Genomic DNA, 20,428 nt, shown 5'->3' on the forward strand with positions numbered 1-20,428 from the left:
CTCCTCTCCTCTCCTCTCCTCTCCTCTCCTCTCCTCTCCTCTCCTCTCCTCTCCTCTCCTCTCCTCTCCTCTCCTCTCCTCTCTCCTCTCCTCTCCTCTCCTCTCCTCTCCTCTCCTCTCCCTCTCCTCTCCTCTCCTCTCCTCTCCTCTCCTCTCCTCTCCTCTCCTCTCCTCTCCTCTCCTCTCCTCTCCTCTCCTCTCCTCTCCTCTCCTCTCCTCTCCTCTCCTCCCCTCTCCTCAGGAGGGATGTGCTGCAGGAATAAGGGGCAAGAGGGGAGGGAGCGTGCCTGAGGAGGGAGGTGGTTGTCTGTTAATTAGAAAGCAAGGCATCCCCCAGGAGTCTAACACTATTTTTAACCTATTTTTACTGTGATTAATTATCAGGCAATTCCAAAGCTTTCAACCAAAAAATGTGCAGTCTGTTGAATTTCCATCTCCCAGGGAAACGCGTGAATGAGTGTATTTGGGGAAAGGACGGCTTCGTACCAGGAGGGAGCAGTCACTGCGGCGCTGGGAGCTCCAAGGCATCCCTGTGCAGGAGCCTCTGTGCCTCCCCGTCAGCTGCTGGCATCTCTCCTCCCTCACCCAGCAGAGCCAGGAGGAGAGAAATAAACTAGCCACAAGCACTTAGCCCGCATTGAACCTCCCAGTGGTGTAAAAAGGAGGAAACATATTTCAAGCCTGATATCCCGGAGGAAGCGGGTCTGTGCGAAGACATTACCTGCAGGTGTCTGAGCAGCAGGTGTGTCTGTCAGTCCCAGGAAATGGGATTTCAGATATTTCAGGGCCCCTTTTTCTGCCCATTTGGCTGAAAGTTGAAGTCTTGTCAGCGGGAAATGAGGGCAGGACTGGGGCAAGCTGGGGGCCATGCAGAGAAGCAGCAGCTCTGGTGGTGGCTCCCGTGCTTCAACCCTTTTGGGGCAAGTCCTGGGGAAGGCAGGCCTGACTCTCGCTGCTTTGAGAACAGCTTATTTCAAATCCCTTGGCAATCCATTAGCTAATTAAAAACACGAGAGGCTGCTAAAAGCCTGTGCACGAGGACACGCCGGGTGTATTGTGCAGGGGGGGGACGTGTCCCCAGAGGCTCCCCTGGCTGTCCCCAGCCCCAGAGCCCCCAGCCCCTGGGCAGCACACGTGCAGGAGGGCTGCCATCCCTCTGTAGGCGGCATGGCCAGAGAGGCAGCTTTATACACCACCTGCCTTCCCAGCTATCTTCTAGAAACTCAGATGGCTTGGCCACGGGCTGAAAGGCAGCGAGGGACCCTGCCCACCGGGTGCTGATGGCACCTTGCGGTGTCCGAGCAGCCTGGGGTAGGGCGGCCCTGTGTTCAGGGCTTGCCGCTCGGGGTGAATTTCCGTCCCTGTTGTGCTGCGTTTTTATCACCTAACCTTGTTTGCCTGCAGCAGGGCAGAGCAGAGAGAACTTTGTCTTCCCCTCCACAGGAATCACTGCAGCATTACCCCAAGGGTCCCGGGGGGGTGCTTCAGAAAGGGGGCCTTGGGGCCATTCCCCTTGCTCCCACGGGGCCCCGATGACACCACGGTGGTGGCAGTGACACAGGGGCACCAGCACCTGGCGTAAGTGCTCAGGAGGTCAGCGGGTGCCGTGTTTCCCCCTCCTGCCCCCAGTTTTTCCATTTTCTTTGGGCTTTTCCCACCGTGCTGCTGGCAGAGGGACACCCCAAGATTCAGTGAGCAATTTCCCAGCAGAGCCGTGTCCCCACACGGTGGCAGCCTTTCCTGTGCTCCGGAGAACCAAAGGACTCCCTTGGGCCCCCAGTTTTCGGACTGTGCCCCAGGGAGACCAAAGACACGGGCACAGGGCTAGCGGGCAGATGGGTGACATGACGGTGGCACGGAAAACCATAATTCTGGCATTTCGTCATTTCCGATTGATTAGCAAATTAAACAGAATTACACAGAGATTGGGAGAGAGTAGTCTGGAAGTTTACCAGTATTTCTTCCTTATTTCCTCAAAGCAAAAGCAAATTTGGTTACGTATAACTGAGCCCCCATCTCCTTGGCATCATCATCAAGAGCGGGTGCTACCGCCTTTGGCAGCGGCACGAGGCTCTGAACACCTCCAGATAACCCGGTAGTCCCTCAAGGGCATGTGACAGTGACACACCGAGCACACCCCCGCCTCTTATTGCTGCGCGTGGATTTGGAAGATGCAGCCGGGGAGAGATTGCGATGACGGGGGCTCTGCCCCCCCCTCCGAAGCAGGACTTTGTCCCTCCGGTGTGACCTCGTGCCAGGACGGGCTTGGAAAAATACCTGCTGGCGTGAGACGAGCGGGTGGCTGCTGGGGGCCTCCTTCTCCAGCCCCCGGCCCAGCCACGGGGCTTTCCCCCAGGCCATGCAGGAGGGTCCGTGCCCAGCCCACACAGCAGGGGGGCAGCCTGTCCTAGCTCGGGGTGAGGTGGCTGGCGCTTACGTGGCATTTTGGTGGAAAAATGTGAGGTTGGGACATTGCACAGGTGTCCGTGGTGTATCTTAGAGTGTGGCACAAGCCGGGTGAAAACGGACGGTGCAGTAGGTGTTGGGGGATTTAGCACAGGGGCTCTTTGGGATCCAGCCACAAATGAGCAGTGTTGTGCCCGTTCCCACTCCCAAACCACAGCAGAGCAAAGGGAAGATCTACTCAAAGAGCAGTGACAGGAGTAGAGAGGCCCAAGGGCCACCAGCTGGTACCTGCCAATGGACCTCATGCAACGTCCTGGGGGGCTCGGGGACAGCATGCTCTCGTGTGTGGGGAAGGGAACATCCTGGGGGAGCAAGAGTCCGGCTGGCAGATGGGTTCCTGTTGGGAAAAAGGGAATATCTGTGCTTTGCTTTGAGGGTGTTCTCTGTAGACACTTCGGCTGACCAAGGGCATCCGTGTAGTAAAGTTAGAGTTACCTGAGCACGCGTGTACTCAGTGCACACAAAACTTTGCGTCTCTGACATATCTGCACACACGCAGTTTTGTTTCCTTGGTGCCTTAAATGTTCAGCTCGGAGATGCTGTACCAAAGGACGTTCATTTATTCAGCAATCTCCTCTCGGAAAGAAAAAAGCAGCCGGAACAAGCAATGGCTGCGTTTCTGATCTCTGAAATCAGGCAGCTCCGGGTGCCTGCTTGCTCAGGAGCCCCGAGGTTGGCCAAGAGATGGCAGCAGCCCCATGTCTTTGGGATTTAATCGCTCTTCTCTGCTTTGAAGGAAACACCAAACCGAAAGGTCACGCTCGGTATTTTTCTGGGCATCTCCTGTGTATTCCTCCAGAGATGTTTCTCTTCCTCCCCGCCTCCCAGCAGCAATTATTTCAGTTTTCTTTTTCCTTTTCTCGTTGACAGTGCTCTCGGAAGGAAGCTGAGCAGCGCCATTGCCCGCGCTTTCTCTTTTTCCCCTCCACGGGGGCTGATGCCAGCCCCTTGCCCCAGGACTCCACGTGCTGCTGCAGGGAAATAACCCCTGGAAAAGTCGCTGGGAACCCAAATCCTGCTCCCACCTCTGACATCCCTTGAGCAGGCGTTGGAGCAGGCGACCCCAGAGCTCCCTTCCCAGCTCACCCTTCCAGTGATTCTGCAATAAAAAGGGTGATTTGCCCTCCCCACATGCAGGCCATTCCCGAGCAGGAGGCTCTGGACCCTTTTGTTCCTCTGGGGAACACCCGGCTGAGGTCTGGCAGGGGATTTGGCTCTGCTGGTGTATATCTTGAGATAAACCCACCGGGCGCCGCCAGCAGTACTCCGAGGTGAGCTGTGAGGACCTCTGAGAGAAGCCTGCTTAATAGTTTTCAGCACTGCCTGAGGAAGGTCTGGGTTTTAATTTCCTGCTTTTTTTTGTTGTTTGTTTTTACTTAAGGAGAAGTATTCGGGCCGCCTCTCTTTGTCTCCGCTGGTTTTGCTCTGAGGCTCCTTGGGTGTTGCAGAGGATGTGTGTGCTGAACCCTCTCCCGCTGCAAACAAAGCACGTCAAACCCTTCTCCACGATGCTGGCTTTCCGAAGCGTTCATTAGCAGCCTGACCTTTCTTCTCTGATAATTTATGAACTACTTCCAAACAGCCCACAAAATAGTAACACAGAATGCTTGACTTAAATTTATGTGCCTCGGTGGTCCTTAGGGGTGAGGAAAGCTATGCGTGGCCCTGTTTCAATATCTGGAAGTGGCAGCATTTTGCCTGTGAGGTCCACGATGCCAGAATATACAGCTCTGTGTGACTGAAACCGGGGGCACCACTGGCTCACTCGGATCCATGGCATTTTGGCTTTGCCCGCTGACTTCTGCTTCTCACTGATTTTCAGCGTGGCAGCTGAAGGTCCCACCTGGCCGTAATGCAAAACACACGCCCTGTCACGTCAGCGTGGAGAAAATGGAACACAAGGAGCTTCGTTAGTGGTGGCAGAGGGGCTCGGTGGAGTCTGCAAAAGGATTTTGTAAAGAAAAGTGATTGTTGAGGATTTTTGCTAGGCAGGAGCTCCTCCAGGAGCAGACACCAGAGGTGACACCCTGGGGTAAGCCTCCCAGCCTGGCTTTGCTCGTCCTGGCACCAGCAATGCCCCGTCATTTTAACTCATCACGGAAGGGAGCACAGGGTAAGAGAGGTACAGACTGGCCTGTACAGAGAACCCAAATAAGCAATGGTGCCAGTGGGCGAACCAGTGCAGCTGGCTGCAAGATCGATTTCCATCTTCCTAGGAAGGAGCAGCCCTCCTGCACCTCCTCGGGGTCAGACAGATAGCTCTGAAACAAAGTCTCCAGCTAAAGTAATACCCACACGTTGACTCATTTATGGTTCAGTAACACAAACTTGAAGGGAAAAAAAAAAGGGAAAAAAAAAAAAAGAGACCAAACAAAACCTAGAGGCAGTATGCATTTTCATCTGGTTCAATAAGATAAAAGTGCAGAAGCTGCCCTAGAAATAATCATAAGTGCTCTCCAACTGCGTGCAGCAGAAATCAGCGTGGGATCGGTTTGCATCTGCACGGCCCTGCTCTGCCTCCCTGGAGCTGATGCTTGGAGTGTGCTGGTGGTGGGGTCGGCACTGTTAATTTAAGCTTCTCGTTCAGATTCATGCCTGGTTAATTGCAGAAGGCAGCCTAGCCGTGCGGCTGGCACGTTTGGGCTGTTAGCTGAGCAGCTGAAAATGCATTGATTCAGTCAAGAGATGAAAAACAAAACAAAAGAAAACAAAACAAAAGAAAACAAAACAAGAAAACAGAGCCTGACAGTGTTTTACCTGTAAATTTTGGAGTAAGACGGAGGGCATAAATGGAAAGAAAAATGCATAGCCATAGAGCTTGTGGTTTCTTTTCTCAGGCCTTGCACTACCAGCTGCTGCAGGAAGGGTTTGCATGCACGGATGCTCTGGAGAGAGGCCGTCAGCCTGTTGGAGAACCGTGTTGGAAAACCATGTTGGAAAACCCTCTCCCTGTGCTCTGCCACATGCCCCTCACACTGCTCGGGGCACAGAGGAGACACTCACTGCCTGTTTGCACCGCAGAATAAAGTCCCCCAGCGAATCAGATGCAAACTCATGTCTCTCAAGCATCTGAGGTGAAGTGCTTTCTTTACCTTGGAAAAGAACCAGACAATGAGGCCTCCAGCATATTTTGCTGTAGCTGCAATGTCTCAGGACACAGCCAGGTCAAAGGTTTGTAGACAGAGGTAATATTTTTCATTATGTCCACTCGCAGAGCCGGAAAAATTGGAGGAACTTTTGGGCACAGAAGCTAATCTACAAGTCACTGAGGGCTTTGAGAGATGAGCCTTGACCAGGGTTGTTACGGTGGGTTAGACATTACACACCCCTTTTTTTTTTAATTAAAAAGTGCTCTGTTGATGCACAATACACAGATCCTGGGTCTGCTTTCAGCCTGGAAGTGCTGGGCAGAGCAACCCAGGAGCCCAGGTGGCTGTGAGATCCCTGGATGGCCAGAGTCAGATTAAATTAAATGTGCCAGATTAAATTAGCATTAAGCCAGGCACACCTGGGCCAGCCATCATGTGGGTCGTTTTCTGTCCCCTCATGTGTGGCACCCCTGGGAGGGGGGCAGGTGCCCTGCTCTCTTTCTGTCCTGAGAGTGGTGATGAGCCCAAGCGTCCCCCTCCATTAGATGGCAGCCCCAGGAGGACTGGTGAAACTCTGTGCCTGGAGGATGGGTTTCGTGGTATTTTGGACCTGGTAGGTGGGTGCCCTGGGGAAAAGTCGGGGTAGCACCTACTCACATGGCGGGGACAGGACTGCTGACAAGTCCTGGTGGGGAGACAAATCTCTTGGACAAAGTCCCTCTAGCTGGAAATTCAGAGAGTCCTCAGGGAAAGCCCAAACTATCCCCAGCAGTGAAGAAGAGGTCCCAGGGCAGAAGACAAGGTTGTGCCCGAGTGGAAAACCCCTGCTTTCCCCAAGGGAAGGACTTGTTCCTTCAGTGCTTCCTTCAGTTTCCTTCAGGTGCCAGGCTGGAGCGCCGCTGCCTCGTGGGTGCAGACTCCAGTCTGTTGTGGTTCTCTGTTTATGCATGTTGCTTTCAGAGTATGGCGGGTCCCCTTTCCAGCCCTGCCAGGAGAGGAAAGATGCCAAACCCCGGTGCTGCCCGTGCGCTCACAGGGCCCGGATTGTCCCCAGATATGACATCAGACCACCCATCGGACCACCCATCAGACACTCCCAGGTGCGGGAGGCAAGGCTAAGCTTTAGCCATGTATCTGCAGAGCCCTGCCCAGCCACAATTTCCCATTTTCCCCAGAGAACCTCTGCCCCCGAGTGCCGCCAGGGCTCCGTCTGCCTGTGCATGCCCCGTGGGTTATGGCTGCGCCCGTGGTGGGACTACGTGGTGGGAGCTGCCAGGCACAGCATTGCAGAGCAGTGGCGGGACACTGTCTGTCTGGAAAGTGGAAAGCCTTCCCTCCAGAAACATATGGGGTGGAGGTGTATGGGAGCCAAGGGAAATAGGAGGGCACTGAACAGCAACTGGCCTCGTGTTGGTTCCAGCTGAATCAAGGCAAGAAAATAGCCCTGCAGGCAGTGCTGTTTATTAAAGCTTCTAATCTCGAACAAATACGTCCAGGTTGCAACGGGAAGCCAAGAAACACGTCCCTCTTACCAAAAACAGAGCGGTCTGGTGACCTTTTGGTGAGCCTGTCTTCATGCAGTTGTACTTTCTGTTGGTCGGTAGCCATACAAGACACCTGGCTCTTCCTTTTCCTCGTGTCTGAGACAGCATCTCTCCGTCAAGACAATAAGCAGTTGTTTCCTCCCCCTTCTTTCCCCTCCCCGAGTGGCTGGGCTCGGCTGGTTCTCAGGACACGTCCCCGCTGACTGCTAAGGGGTGACAAAGCCGTATTGTTTTTCAGCTGAGGAGAGAGCAACGAGCGCACCTTCGCCAGCACCGAGCTGCTGACACGAATCAGGCGATCTCTTTACCCCAGTCCGTGCGGGTACAGTGACACCGCCGTGCCGGGAGGACTGCGGGACCCGGCAGGCACAAACAGATCCCGCTAAGCCTTGCCAAATGCCAGGGCCCCCAGTCGGAGCTTCCCCGCTTTAGCTGCAGCCGAAAATAGCCCTCCTTTCCAAACGACGGCCCTGCCCGGGTACGTGGTGTGCCCATGGTGCATGATGAGGGGGTTATTTATTGTCAGCGTGCCGTGAATAGGGCCTGGTGGGGAGAGGGAGGGCGGCAAAGCTTATTCCTGGGACTTTTAACACCTGTTACTGAGGTAACCATTGCGCACGCACGCACCAGAGATGTCTGGAGTCATCAAGGTCTTCTGTAACACTTCCAAGCAATGTCCTTCCCGCGCCCGCAAGCTCGCTGGCTGCCACCGACCCTGGCTGGCTTTCAGCTCTCCTGATGGACCCTGGTTGTACATTTACCCTGCGTGCAGTTTGCTCTTGCTTGGCAACAATGCTCCCCTCTGCATTTAGGAGGCCGGCAGTAACGTGAGATTGCTGGCTCTTGTCCTATAAGAGTCAAAGCCACGGGCAAAATGCAGAAGATTGGGCAGGTAAAGCAGCGGCTGTGAAGCTGGAGACCTGTCCTACCGCTGCCCTTAGGAACAGGGCAAGGGTGACCACAAGGGTCACCCCGTCCAGTCCCCTGCTGTTATGAGCCACCACATAAAAGCCCATCCTGCCCAGCAGGGTTCACAGAGTATTTTTTCCCCTTGCCTCACTGAACCGTGGACCACAAAGCACTTCCTGACCACCCTTGAAGCCAACTTGGATCTCTAGGGCACAAGATCAAAGGACACAAACTGCTACGCTGCACGGTGACGGCAGGCGAGCTCCGGGGTCTTGCCAGCATCCCAGCAGCTTGGCAGGAGAAGGATGTTAGTGAGATGAACACGCAGGGAGAAATCTGCAGAGGACAAACCCTGGGAAACCTGCTCTTGGGTTGCTCGTGTTTTGGAAGTCTCTGAGAACTGTGGGGCAGCTGGAACAAGAAGTGCAATGCACAGCTAAGAAAGGGCTTGGTGTCAGTTTGTGAACGGTGAGCCCCACGACCCATGCATTTTCCAGTCCCTTTGCTTGCTCTTTGCTGGGATGTAGGGATAGGATTCAGCTCACCTAACTTCTGAGGTCTACAGAGTAGACGTCTCAGTCTAAGCTCACAACGGAGACAAATAGCCACTTAATGGGCACTCTTCATATAAGCCATCTCCATCAGAAAGAGAGGTATCGCTGCCAGAATGGGCTACATCCATTGCCCAGGAGGCACGCTCAGGCAAAGATATTTGCATTGCAGACATCTACATCTCAGCAGCTGAATCTGATCCAAAACACCTACCTGGCGCTGAGGAAGAACCAAGTTCAGAAGACGTGCTGGAGGACGAGGCTGGAGCGTACTTTGTTTTTCATCTGTGCCCCTTGATCCCTTCCTGCCAAGTGAGTGAGAGCTGGGCTCTCCCTCTTCACAGCATCAGCTGGAGCTCAGCTGGAAGGTATGCCCAAGCACAGCCTCATATGGAGCCCATGTGGTGGTGGAGAAAGCTGTAACAGAAATACAGAAATATATATACTTTTTTTTTTTTTTTGAGCATTATTTCCTACCATGGAGAAACAAATCTGGACTTGGAAATGGGGTTGGACACATTGTTCTGGTCTTGAAATGGTCTCAGAGTAAATGAGTGCATTTAGAGTCGTAAGTCCTCTGTGTTTCTCGCTTTAATCACAGTCTAAGGTTACCTTGTGCTTTCCAAGTGAAAGACATTGGCTCAGGTTTGCTGGAGACTTGGCCCCGGTTTGACTGAAAGATCTGTGAACCTCCCCAAACCTTCAGTTTTGGCTCGCTCATTTTATAGGCTTATGATGAAGCGCAAGAAATTCATTGCTGTATTTTGACGTGCATCTCATTTACGTCAGTGCAAAGTTTGCAAACGTGGATCTAAAACACTGGCGCTGGTGTGGAAGCACTCTGCAGTCCCTTCGTCTGTAATTCTCATCATTAAAGAGAACCTGACTCCGGGTTTTCAATTTCATCTTGGATCTCCTTTTCCCAGATGGTTTAAAGCACGTATTTCCATAGGAAAGACACCTTCCTTCTTTGGTCAGAGGCTTGTTCAAGACTTTCTGAGTGATGGCCACAAACCCACAGTCTCCCAAGTTGGAGAAGAAGGGGAAATGTAGGAGACTGCACTGTACTGACCAAAGTAGCCTTCAGGGAAGCAAACAGCAGGTTGGAAGCAAAGGCCAAAGCAGCTGAACACATGACTGGGACCTCTTGTCCATGAAGAGTTTTATTCAGGTAAGGATGGGAAGTGTTTGTGCTCTTGAAGTGAGCTCTGGATCCTGCCACCACAGGACAACTCCAAATATCTCCTGGGCTTGCTGTTAATGTCAACGCACAAGGAATAATTGCTCCCTGTGGGTATAGTTAACCAGTGTGTCCTTGACCAGGAGTACTTCAAAGTCCTGCTGAAAGGCATTCTGCAAAGGCTTCAGATGCTTTTGTCTTCTTGATAGATTGCTGGGGTCTTTACACATTGGGAAAAACAAGCCAGTGTCATATAAACTCAGTATGTGCTCCACGGCTGAAGTTTCTATTTTAGTGGTCTATTAAAATCCTGCCCTATTCAGCTGCACACCTTTGTCATCATTATCCATGTCACTGTATTTTCAACAGCATTCTCCAAATGGGGACCTCCAAGTTTCTCAATACTCCCCAGACATTTCTTTATTTTTTCACTTGCACTTTTGAAACAGAGAAATATGACCCAAAATGATCAAATCTAGACCAGCTGAGCCAATTAGACATTCAGTTCAAAGCAACCTTTTTGTGCAAATGTCAAGCAGAAAGACGGTTTTGCAAAATTCTTGCCAAACTTGAACTCAAAGCAGTGGAATTGGTGTGTGCAGACCTAATTCTTGCCTGTTTGCATCACCTGCCACATGGTGCAAAGGCATGCATTGGATCAAAGACTTTTGACACATCTCAGTCACACCTGGAAACAGGCTTAAAAAGAGATGGATCTTGATCCTGTAAAGCCGTTTTGATTAGGGTTTCATTCAACCAACGACTACTGAGATCCAGGAGGCAGGTGGGCTCTTTGGCCACTTGCAGATGTGATGAGGAACATGGTGGCTTTGTGTCTCCCATGGATGCCAGAGAGACCTCCTGAGACATTGCCTTAATTCCCTCGAATGGCTTTGGCAGGCACGGGTCAAATCGCTTAAAATGAAGAACCTCCAAAGAAGTGAGGCATGATGCCATCCCTACAGGGCAGTATTTTGAATGATGAGCAGCCAGAAAGTGGCAAAGAACAGATAAGTGGGAATAAAAATCAACAGATGAATGGGAAAAAGAAATGTGAGTTAGACTGGTTTAGAGGAGACCGGAGGCACAATCTGGGTTTAGATGTGTTTGTGCACACACGGGAAGAATCTGTATCACTAATAAAATAGGAATTGCTGCTGTATCAAGACATTATCACAGTGGCTGTGGAGAAGTGAGGCTGCATACCGTAATAGGCTTGGGAGGTTTATTTCGTGGCTTGCAGATGAGGGACTATTGACACAAACCTAGAATTGGTACCTCTTTTAGAAAATTACCATTACGAGAAGACTCATTAGAGATAATATTCTCATTTCCTTTCTAGCAGCAAGTCTGCCAACTAAAATAAACAGTAGGATGCTTTTCACTGATAGGAAAAGACATATTCCTGTGTTATACTCTAGAAGAGTAATATATATTCATTTTTCAAAGCAACACAGGTCATTTATCAGCATTGTAGCTTTATCACTGGCAAGATTTTATTTAGCATGTGTGCACAGTGCAGCCTTAGGTCTTGACGTGAGTCCTACACTGGACAGGTTGGGGCTTTCATTTTGGTTTTGAGCCATGCTCTGCAAGAGTACCCTCCTTTCAGGTCCAGTTACAAACCCTGGAGTTGCTTTAGCCTCACAAAAGGGTTAGCTCATAAAGGTTAAGTAAGCCTGCGATCAGAATCACGTGAGTCTGGGCCAAGTTTAAGAAACCTCTCAGCCTCTTAGGAAAGCAATATTGCTTTAGGTCAAGCCAGGCAAAAGGTCCATAAATGTTTCTGACTGAGACAAAGTGAAAAGTAAGGGAGGCGTGCCAAATCCCAGTGCCCATTGCCCATGTTTTGTACAGCTTTGGTCACTGCAGTTCATCTTAAAATGAGGATGTTTATTTCTCAGTGGTGTAACTCAGCTTTGCCAATGGGATTTTGGAGAGACTTTAGAGGACTAAAGCTTCTCCCTTGGCCAGCAGTCCGTTCTGCCTGGCTCTGGCCCAGGACAACTCTTCTTGTCCCAGTTAGAAAATCGCCTTGCCCTAAGGCGAGAGATGTTTTCATTGCTTTCCTCACGCTACGGTGCCCTGAGAGCACATGTAATGAGATAACATTGTGTTCGCGCTAAAAAATGCCCCTAATTCCTGTGCTGTGAATCTGTGACAACTTACCCAAGAGTGCGTGCTTTTTTTCAGGAGAAAAACAGCGTTGACCCTGTCTGGGGACCATCCACCTAGCTTGTGTGAGCAGCAACAGAAAGCTGGGAGCAGGCAGAACTTCTTGGTCCACCATTAATCATGGAGAGGGTGCAGGTCCCCAGGGGCCACCCCGCTGGCTGCTCCTTCCCCAGATCACACACGACTGGCACCACTGGGGTCTGTGGGTATGGCCACATGGCCGATGCCTCCTCCTTGCATGGGAAGGGCTGTGGGATGAGGCTAAGCCAGCCACACCGTTGTCATTTGGTGCTTGAGGCAGGTCACTCGGTGCAGGTGTTCGTGTGTGCAGATGTCATGCGGGAGTGTCTGGAGATCCCTGCGGGGATAGGGGCGAGGTTGGCTCAGCTAAGCTTGCTGTGGTGGTTTTACCCCGCTGGGCAGCTGAGCTCCACCGCAACCACTGTCTTCTTCCCCCTTCTCAAAGGAAAAGGGGGAGAACATCCTATGGAAAAGGCTCAAGGGTTGAGATAAGGACAGTGAAATCATTCACCAGTTATCGTGACGGGCAAAACAGACTCAGCATTAGGGAGATTAATATAATTTATTGCCTATCACTAGCGGATGAGAGCAGTGAGAAACTAAAAGCAAACTAAAAACACTTTTCCCCCATCTGCCACCATCCACCTCCTCCCCCTGAGCGGCACAGGGGAATGGGGGACTGGGGGCTGTGGTCAGTCCCTGATGCTTCGTCTCCGCCGCTCCCTCACGGTCCCTCTCTGCCCCTGCTCCACGCGGGGTCCCTCCCACGGGATGCCGTCCTTCCCGAACTGAGCCTGCGGGGGCTGCCCACAGGCAGCAGCTCTTCAAGACCTGCTCCCACACGGCTCCGTACCACGGGGTCCATCCCCCAGGAGCAAACTGCTCCAGCACGGGTCCCCCACGGGCGGGCGGCAGCTCCCCCCAGACCCCCTGCTCCTGCGTGGGCTCCTCTCCACGGGCTGCAGCTCCGGCCCGGGGCCTGCTCCTGCGGGGGCTCTCCATGGGCCGCAGCCTCCTCCAGGCCACATCCACCTGCTCCACGTGGGCTCCTCCACGGGCTGCAGCGTGGAGATCTGCTCCGTGTGGGACCCATGGGCTGCAGGGGGACAGCCTGCTCCACCGGGGGCCTCTCCCTGCACAGGCCGCAGGGGAACTGCTGCTGCCTGCCTGGAGCACCTCCTGCCCTCCTGCTGCACTCACCTTGGGGGGCTGCAGGGCTGGGTTTCTCGCATTCTCGCCCCTCTCTCCCAGCTGGTGGCTCCTGCTCAAATCCCACTCCCCATGTGAAGCCCAGGACAGGCCACCCTCCTCTGCGGGCATCTCTCAAGGGTGCCTGCATGCTCCTGAAGCAGGGCCAGTGCCCCATTCCCAGGGCTCTTCCACAGCTTCTGCCTACGCTCTGCTAAGGCAAACCTTCCAAGGAAATGTGGGAAGAGGTTTTGCCTGGCTGGAGGCAAGAGTACAAGGTCTTGGGGATTTGGCTTCCTTGAGGGAGAGAGAGTGTTTTTATTGGTGTCCCTACGCTGGATCTTCTTGCTAGTTTAAAGAAGGTATTTCAAACTAATGAGGGTTCCTGCTTTACTTCAGCTAGCTGACACATCTCATCCTCTCTCGTCCTCAGGGAAGCATGCTGCCCCCCCTGCAGAAAGCTGCGCTGTGGCCTCCTTTCCATCTGCACTGTTAAGGGGGGCCACGACTCACTGGAAGTCTTTATAAGGATTCCCGTGAAGAATAAATCAAAACAACATAATCAGACCTAAAATTAATTGCTTTTCCATCTGCTGAAAGTTAAGAATCCAAAACAGCAACCTCTGTCATTAATCAGTCTGTTTTCTATCTGCTTTTGACCCTCACCTGGTTTATTTAAAAATAAAATACAGGCAAGTGTTTTGATTATCTATTGTTGAGAAACGATTAACTCAAGGAAACGCTTGCAGTGGAAGGAAATTTAAGTCAGGTCTGATTTAACCTCGGGACAGAGCTAGGAGCGGTCGGAGCACCTGCAGGAGGGCGGTGGCTGAGCATCGCCCCGAGGGCTGCCCGGCGAGGAGCCACTCCTTGCCTCTCCCCACCTGGCTGGTCCAGCACAAAAAGGGTTTGATGCCAGCTGTGTTTCCCTGGTGGGTGTCTGACAGCAACAGATTTCCCAGTTTTTCTCTGCTAATGTCTGTTGTACAGTGCTAATAACCACTGCAGTGTGAGGTGGGGTCTGAGTCCAGGGCTTTGGTCTGCTTTACTCATATTATCATAACAGAAGTCATCTGGGTAGCTTGGGCCTGAGTCAGAGGCTACCACCATCATCTACAGTTAGGGATATCCAGATCCACGCAAGAGGACTGCCTCCAAAATTCATGCCCATGTCCTGAGACAAATCCCTCCCCCACAAAACCCTGAGCCCTAACACCTGGGGGGTGTTACTGCAGCATCAGCCACCGCGTAGCAGGGCTAAGCCCCTGGTACCCCACAGGTACACCTCTGTTCAAAGGCTCACAGAAAAACCCAGCGCCGTGGCTGTCCTACCAGCCAGGCTTATCTGCTCAGCTTCCCTCCCTGCCCCCCTCTCCCAACTAAAATTAGCGCTGAGCACGGAGATGGAAAGTCTCTCCAAACAAATTCTTGTGCAATCCGCAAATCTCTACCTGGGCTGATTGCTCGAGTTGCCTTATTAGCATCGCACCTGCTTTAAGCATCGCTGCTGCCAAATTAGATGGAAAAACATGCAAATGCCATGTAGCTTTCTGGCAAATTAGCATGCTTCCTGCACAAAGGTGAAGATTATTTGGAGGGGGAGAAGTACTAACATAATTTGGCTAATTACTGAAGCAAGCAAATTAGGAGAAAGGATGACTAAAAAAATGCTTAAGCATCAATCCCATCACATAGACAGACTGCTTAGGGATGGCACAAAGAGTGTCTGCAGCTCATCTGCATGGTGCCTGGTGTCAGCAAGGAGGCTGCTTGCTTCCCGGCTGGAGAACAAGACCGTGGTAGCTGCCTGCTTTCATAAAAGGGAGGCACTGGCTGTTCGTGGTGGAAACGGGGGCACAAGGTGGTAGTGATAGAATTATACAATCAAAGAATGGCTCAGGTTGGAAGGGGCCTTAAAGATGATCTAGTCCAACCCCCCTGCCATGATAGGCACAAAGGTGATGTTAAGAGAAAGATGGCAGCATTGGCAATGCTAACATGCCCGATTTATGGCTGCCCAAGTGACCACAAACAAAAATAGAAGCAGCAACTCAGAGCCCCTGCCCTCTTTCCCAGATGACTATCACTCCTGGACCCATTGGCTTTGGGGACCAGCAGCCTTCAGCTCTCCCATCTGCGAGAGGTCTCTGCTGTCCCCAGTGGTGTCATGTGCCCCCTAAACACATGGTGCCATCTTCTTCCCATGTGCTGCATCTTCAAAGGAGTCTCTACTTCGAAAGCTATAAGCCGCTTTGATAACCTTCTTCTCTGAAAGCCACAGCTAGTTAGCTTAAAACCATCTGATTTCTTTCTCTAAATGCAGGCAGACATTTAGTTCTGCTAGAAACTGAGCGTTGTAGCATCCTAACAGTTTCATCCAATATCTTCAGATAGCAGCGGCAGTTCCAGGGTCTCTAGAGCCAGCAAGCCAACTCTACCATCCAAATGATAATTAGCACGGCCACTTTTGGTCTAAATCACTGTCTGCTTAGGCTTAAAAAGCCCACCATACTAATTCCGCTCCTGATTTAAGAATCAGCCAGAGTTGTTCCTCAGAGAAGTGCTCACTGAGATTATACAGGCTGTAAGAAATACATGTGCAAATCCTGGAGACAAACATATGGATCGCATTCTCTCTTCAAGTAGTATTTTGTCATATCTGGAAATTGAGAGCACGGGCCAAAAGAGCTGCCTGACACACTTATTTAGAAAAGACTATCCATCTGTTCTGTGTTTTCGGTATGAAATGATCTGACTTTTATCACTGAAAAATATTGTAGACAGCTGTCTTAAAAGACTCCGCTTTCTTTGGGATGGCCTCAATTTTCATGCCTGCTTGCCAGGGCCCTAAAAGCTTATTTTCAATTGTTTCTGCTTGCAAAGTGCAATTAGCACATCTGATCAGGTGTTAATTTAACTCAGGGGACAATTCACCTTCCTAAATACATGCTAATATTTCTCTAAAAGAAAAAAAAAAAAGTATGGGGTAGGATGGAGACAGAGAGAAAGCACCAGACAGAATATTTTTAACTGGATCAAAATGATGAAATTCATTTTCCTACTCATCTCTAGCTGAGTCATGCGAATCATCCCGGGTGGAAGGATGTGCAGCAGCGACAGCAAGGAGCAGCTGGGAGAAGGCAGGGCTGGAGGAGCACCCAGGGCTCAGGGTCTGCTCCTTCCCACCCTTCTTGCCCCACCACTCAAAAACACAGGGCTCGGCAGCAACAGGGGCTTGTTGGGCAGGCATCACACTGCATCACCTAAACCCTCCTTGCCAAAAATGCACAATTCTCCAAGAGATATTTATATGCGTTCCTCTTAACCCAGGGCAAACTGTTGTGCATACAACTGAGGGAGCAATAATATGTCCTTGGACTGGACAAGCCAGGGAGATGTAACCATCATTTCCCTTTCCCTTTCCCTTTCCCTTTCCCTTTCCCTTTCCCTTTCCCTTTCCCTTTCCCTTTCCCTTTCCCTTTCCCTTTCCCTTTCCCTTTCCCTTTCCCTTTCCCTTTCCCTTTCCCTTTCCCTTTCCCTTTCCCTTTCCCTTTCCCTTTCCCTTTCCCTTTCCCTTTCCCTTTCCCTTTTCCATGCAGACATATAAATTTAACGAAAGCTCTGGTCAAGGCCTGGCAACTATTGTTGAACCTTTGGTATCCAACATCTAACATACATAAGGGTTTGTTTCTCACAAGTGCTACTCAGCATTGTTTGGAAAAATAAAAGAAGGTTTCAATAAAAGGGGTCCTCTGAAGGAAATGCCCCAAAATCTGAGGAATGTGAATGCCACTAGTCACTTCTGAAAGCCTTTGCCACTGATGTAACTTAAATTGCCAGTTACAACTATGTCCTGGTGAGTGCTGGGTTTGAGGACAAGACTCAAGGTCCTTTTCTCCACCCTCATTTTGCATGACTTTGCATGCCTATTCCATCATTTCCTCAGAAGGTCATTCAACAACTGCAAAATTTCCCTGTCAGACACATTTCCCAGTCCAATAAGGTGTTTCACATTACCACATCACCTTTTGTTTTATATATACAGGATTTTTTTTAAATGACTTTAAGAGTATGGAGACTGTATCTGGTAGATCCACTGACGTTTTTATCCCTGCGATGACACCCTTAAGAAACTTCTTTACTCTGAGAATAATTAACCAGCATACTCTGGTGGGTTAATGAAAGCTGCCAGGTTGGGCTTTCACCTCATCAATCAGGCATGAGTTTCTTCACCTCTGCAGAGCACCTGTGCATTTTTGGGGATGTGCATGTGTAAAGCTCGTAGAAAACACAGGGGCAACTTCAAGACAAGGCTTGGAGCTCCCTCGGACACGTGGGGCCATTCTAATCTAGGACAAGATTACTCCTGCAACACAGGGCAACAGGGCAACTGGATTTCCACAACTCTCCTCAGAACAGCAAAAATGCTTTCATTCCTGTGGTCTAGAGGCCACGCGGGATGCCAGCACCTACATGCTTTGTGTTGCCTAGGCTTAATGTTAGGGTACCAAAGGAAGAGTGTCACGGTGCCGGGATGCTTAAGTTGCTTGCTGAGGTTGGCAGTGGGTCTGAATTTCCAGAGAATGGTGGGATGGGAGGACAGGCTCAGGACTAGTAGTTTTCATGTTTTTTCCTTCCTCTAGTTTTAATTTGGTATAGCTCAAGCTTTGGTAGCTTCATAATTTCCTTAAAAACATGGAAGGCCTTGGTGAAGTCAGGGCTGACCCAGGGTAGGTGGCAAGGGGAGAATCTAAAATGCAGAGTTCCTGGTGTGAGGGGTGAGTCCCACCAGGGAGCAGGAGATGTGGTGGGGCCGGGTCACCTCCTGCTGCATGGCAGCTCCCTTCAGTCCTTTGGGACTCTGCTCAGGCAGGAGTACCTCCGCAGTTGCCATTTCAGAGGGCACTGGCACCTTTTCACAAAAGAAAGTGCATTTTTCTTTCGCAGAACTTCTGCCCGTCCCACAAATGTATTCATTTACATACTTTATCTAGCTTTCCTGCCTGAAACTATTTCCACATATTTTCCTTACCCCATTTAAATTGCTTTTAAACCGTGTCTAATACCCCACAGGTCCCTTCAATTCACAACTGCTGTTATTTAGTGAAATGTTTTCCCTAGGTCAACAGACTTTCATTTCAGGGTAGATAATCCTCAGTATATCCCCTGCGGGAGGTAGGGCTCTGCTCTGCAACTGAGAGACTCTTTGTCAGGGTAATAAACTGAGAGCAGGATTTATAAGAAATTACCTAGGAATGGAGTCCTTTGCTACAGCTTTTTATTTCTCCTTCAAGTCATGTTTTCCTAAGGGTTCTTCAAATATAGGGATCAAGAATACTTATTATCTTTGCTGAATGAAACAAAGGGAACAGACGGATTAGTCTGTTAGTAGAGAAGGGCATATATGTAAAGGCCACTACCAAGACAAAAAAAAGGCACTATCTTTAAGTAAAGGTGAGTTTTGTTTGGTCTTTGTTCGGTACAGCAAAATGTACACTTACTGGGCCATGAAAACGTTGTTTATTCGTCTGGTTCTTATTTCCAACATGGCTTTCCTAGGAAAATAAAGTTCTCTAATATAGAATATCCCTAGCAAAATAGGATTTGTTACATTGGTTGGCTTATGACAGCAATAGATTTGAGTTTGAGCAGCTTTCCTAAGAGGCCATTCTTGACTTAGTGTTACTGACCTCTAGATTTCCATTGCACTCTTGTTTCAAAGGCAGGCATTGTAAGCAATGAGGTGCCTGATATCCATCTTTCCCACTTATAGTCTCGCTTTAAAAAGCAATATAATTTTCTTGGTCCCTCTCTCCCCTCTACACCTTTGTGGCACTTGCTAGAGTCTCATTATCTCATACAAAGAGAGCAAACCCAGTTCTTAGACAAAATGTGACCACTGGGTAGGTATGTTTCTGTTTGTAAAAATACCTCTGGCTCAAGGAAGCTCTTACCTGTTACTCAATCCTGCAATGATAAGGGTCTGCACAAATAAATGACCTTTGACTCTTTTGTTGACTGAGCCCAGAGCACAGCATCCTTCTGAAAAATCTCAGCAGTGCAGACCATTTAAGACCCTGTATTGTGGGCACTAAACAGAGTTTATTAATGGATTAAGGGAAGTATTTTTACAGCCTCTGAGGGCCGTCATGATTTTGCATGTCAGAGGCAAACAGAAAGCACCGAGGTGAGAAGAACTCCTGGGTCACTAAATTTAGGTCCCTGTTGTGGCAGACAGGGAGAAGTTCTTGCCTTTCCTCGCATTCAGCGTGAAGATGTAGAAAAAGGCATGGTCTCCGGTCTTTCAGTCTCCTCCTGTTGTGTGTCTGTCCCAGTGCCAAGTTGCTTCACTGGAAGACCATCAGCGTGCCCTGCATAGTCCTCTTGCACTCTCACAAGTCACTGGTGGAACAATATTGACTCTCTTGCCTTTCAGTAACGGAAATTTCATTTTAGGATAGGCCTCAAAACATGTTAAGATCAGTTAATGATGTCAAAAATTGAGGTTTGCTTGGTCTTGAGGAAGACTTTCACCTGAGCCATGTACCTTCCTTACAACCCCACTTGTAATTACTCTGTACTGAAACAATTATTCTGAGCTTGTGTGTGAGACTGAGATCATTTCAATGCACTGCAGTTTCCCTGTTCTTGTCCCTGTTTTTACTATACCAGCTATTCTCCATTCATACAATGCCAGTCCTTGATGAAGAGCATTCTGTACATCCTTGCCTGGTGGGTTTCAGTTCTTCCAAGAACCAGGGCTGGAGTCTGTCTTCAGCCTCAGTGTGCTACCTTGGCATTTTTCTGCTGGATGTCCTGGCCTCCTGGATGTCCCAGTCTCCTGGATGTCCAGGCAACCTTGGAGAACAGGACAAAGACCAGCAATTTAATGCACACTTGTCTGCTTGTGTGACCTTTCCAAAGGTGTGTACCCCTCCATGGGGCCTACAACCTCAGAAAGACTGAAAACTATGCTAAGCTTTTTAGTGCAACACTAGTATTTTTTTGAATTTGGGTGAAAGGCCCATTACCCGTCGCTCTGGTGCCTCTCTGTATGTTCCCTGGGGGTGCCTACATATTACTTTGGTATAGAGAGGCAAGCACAGTCATAGTCATGCCATCATTAACACATACACTCACTGGCAGCTATGTTTTTAAAGTCTATATATAATTTCCCAGAAGTCAGGCAACACAAACTGAAATAAGTATTTAACAATATTTATGGTTCATGCCCACTGCCTGATTTGTCTTCCTGTCAGCCTTGCCTCTGCCAACATCATCTGAAGACAATTTTCCATTTCACTG

At 50.1% G+C, this 20,428-nt stretch overlaps 1 long non-coding RNA gene across 2 annotated transcripts in view; it reads right to left on the reverse strand.

Annotated features, from left to right (window-relative positions):
- Positions 1 to 1,941: 1,941 nt before the first annotated feature.
- LOC308188610 overlaps positions 1,942 to 20,428 on the reverse strand; it is a 34,723-nt gene continuing 16,236 nt past the window's right edge. For both annotated transcript variants that reach the window (XR_013945640.1, XR_013945641.1), the window contains 2 exons: positions 8,774 to 8,976; positions 1,942 to 7,305 (listed from right to left, as the gene is read on the reverse strand). This is a non-coding gene — a long non-coding RNA (uncharacterized lncRNA). The remainder of the gene's footprint in view (positions 7,306 to 8,773; positions 8,977 to 20,428) is intronic.

Source organism: Anser brachyrhynchus, assembly GCF_964034855.1.
Source record: "Anser brachyrhynchus genome assembly, chromosome: 1".
Taxonomy (NCBI): domain Eukaryota; kingdom Metazoa; phylum Chordata; class Aves; order Anseriformes; family Anatidae; genus Anser; species Anser brachyrhynchus.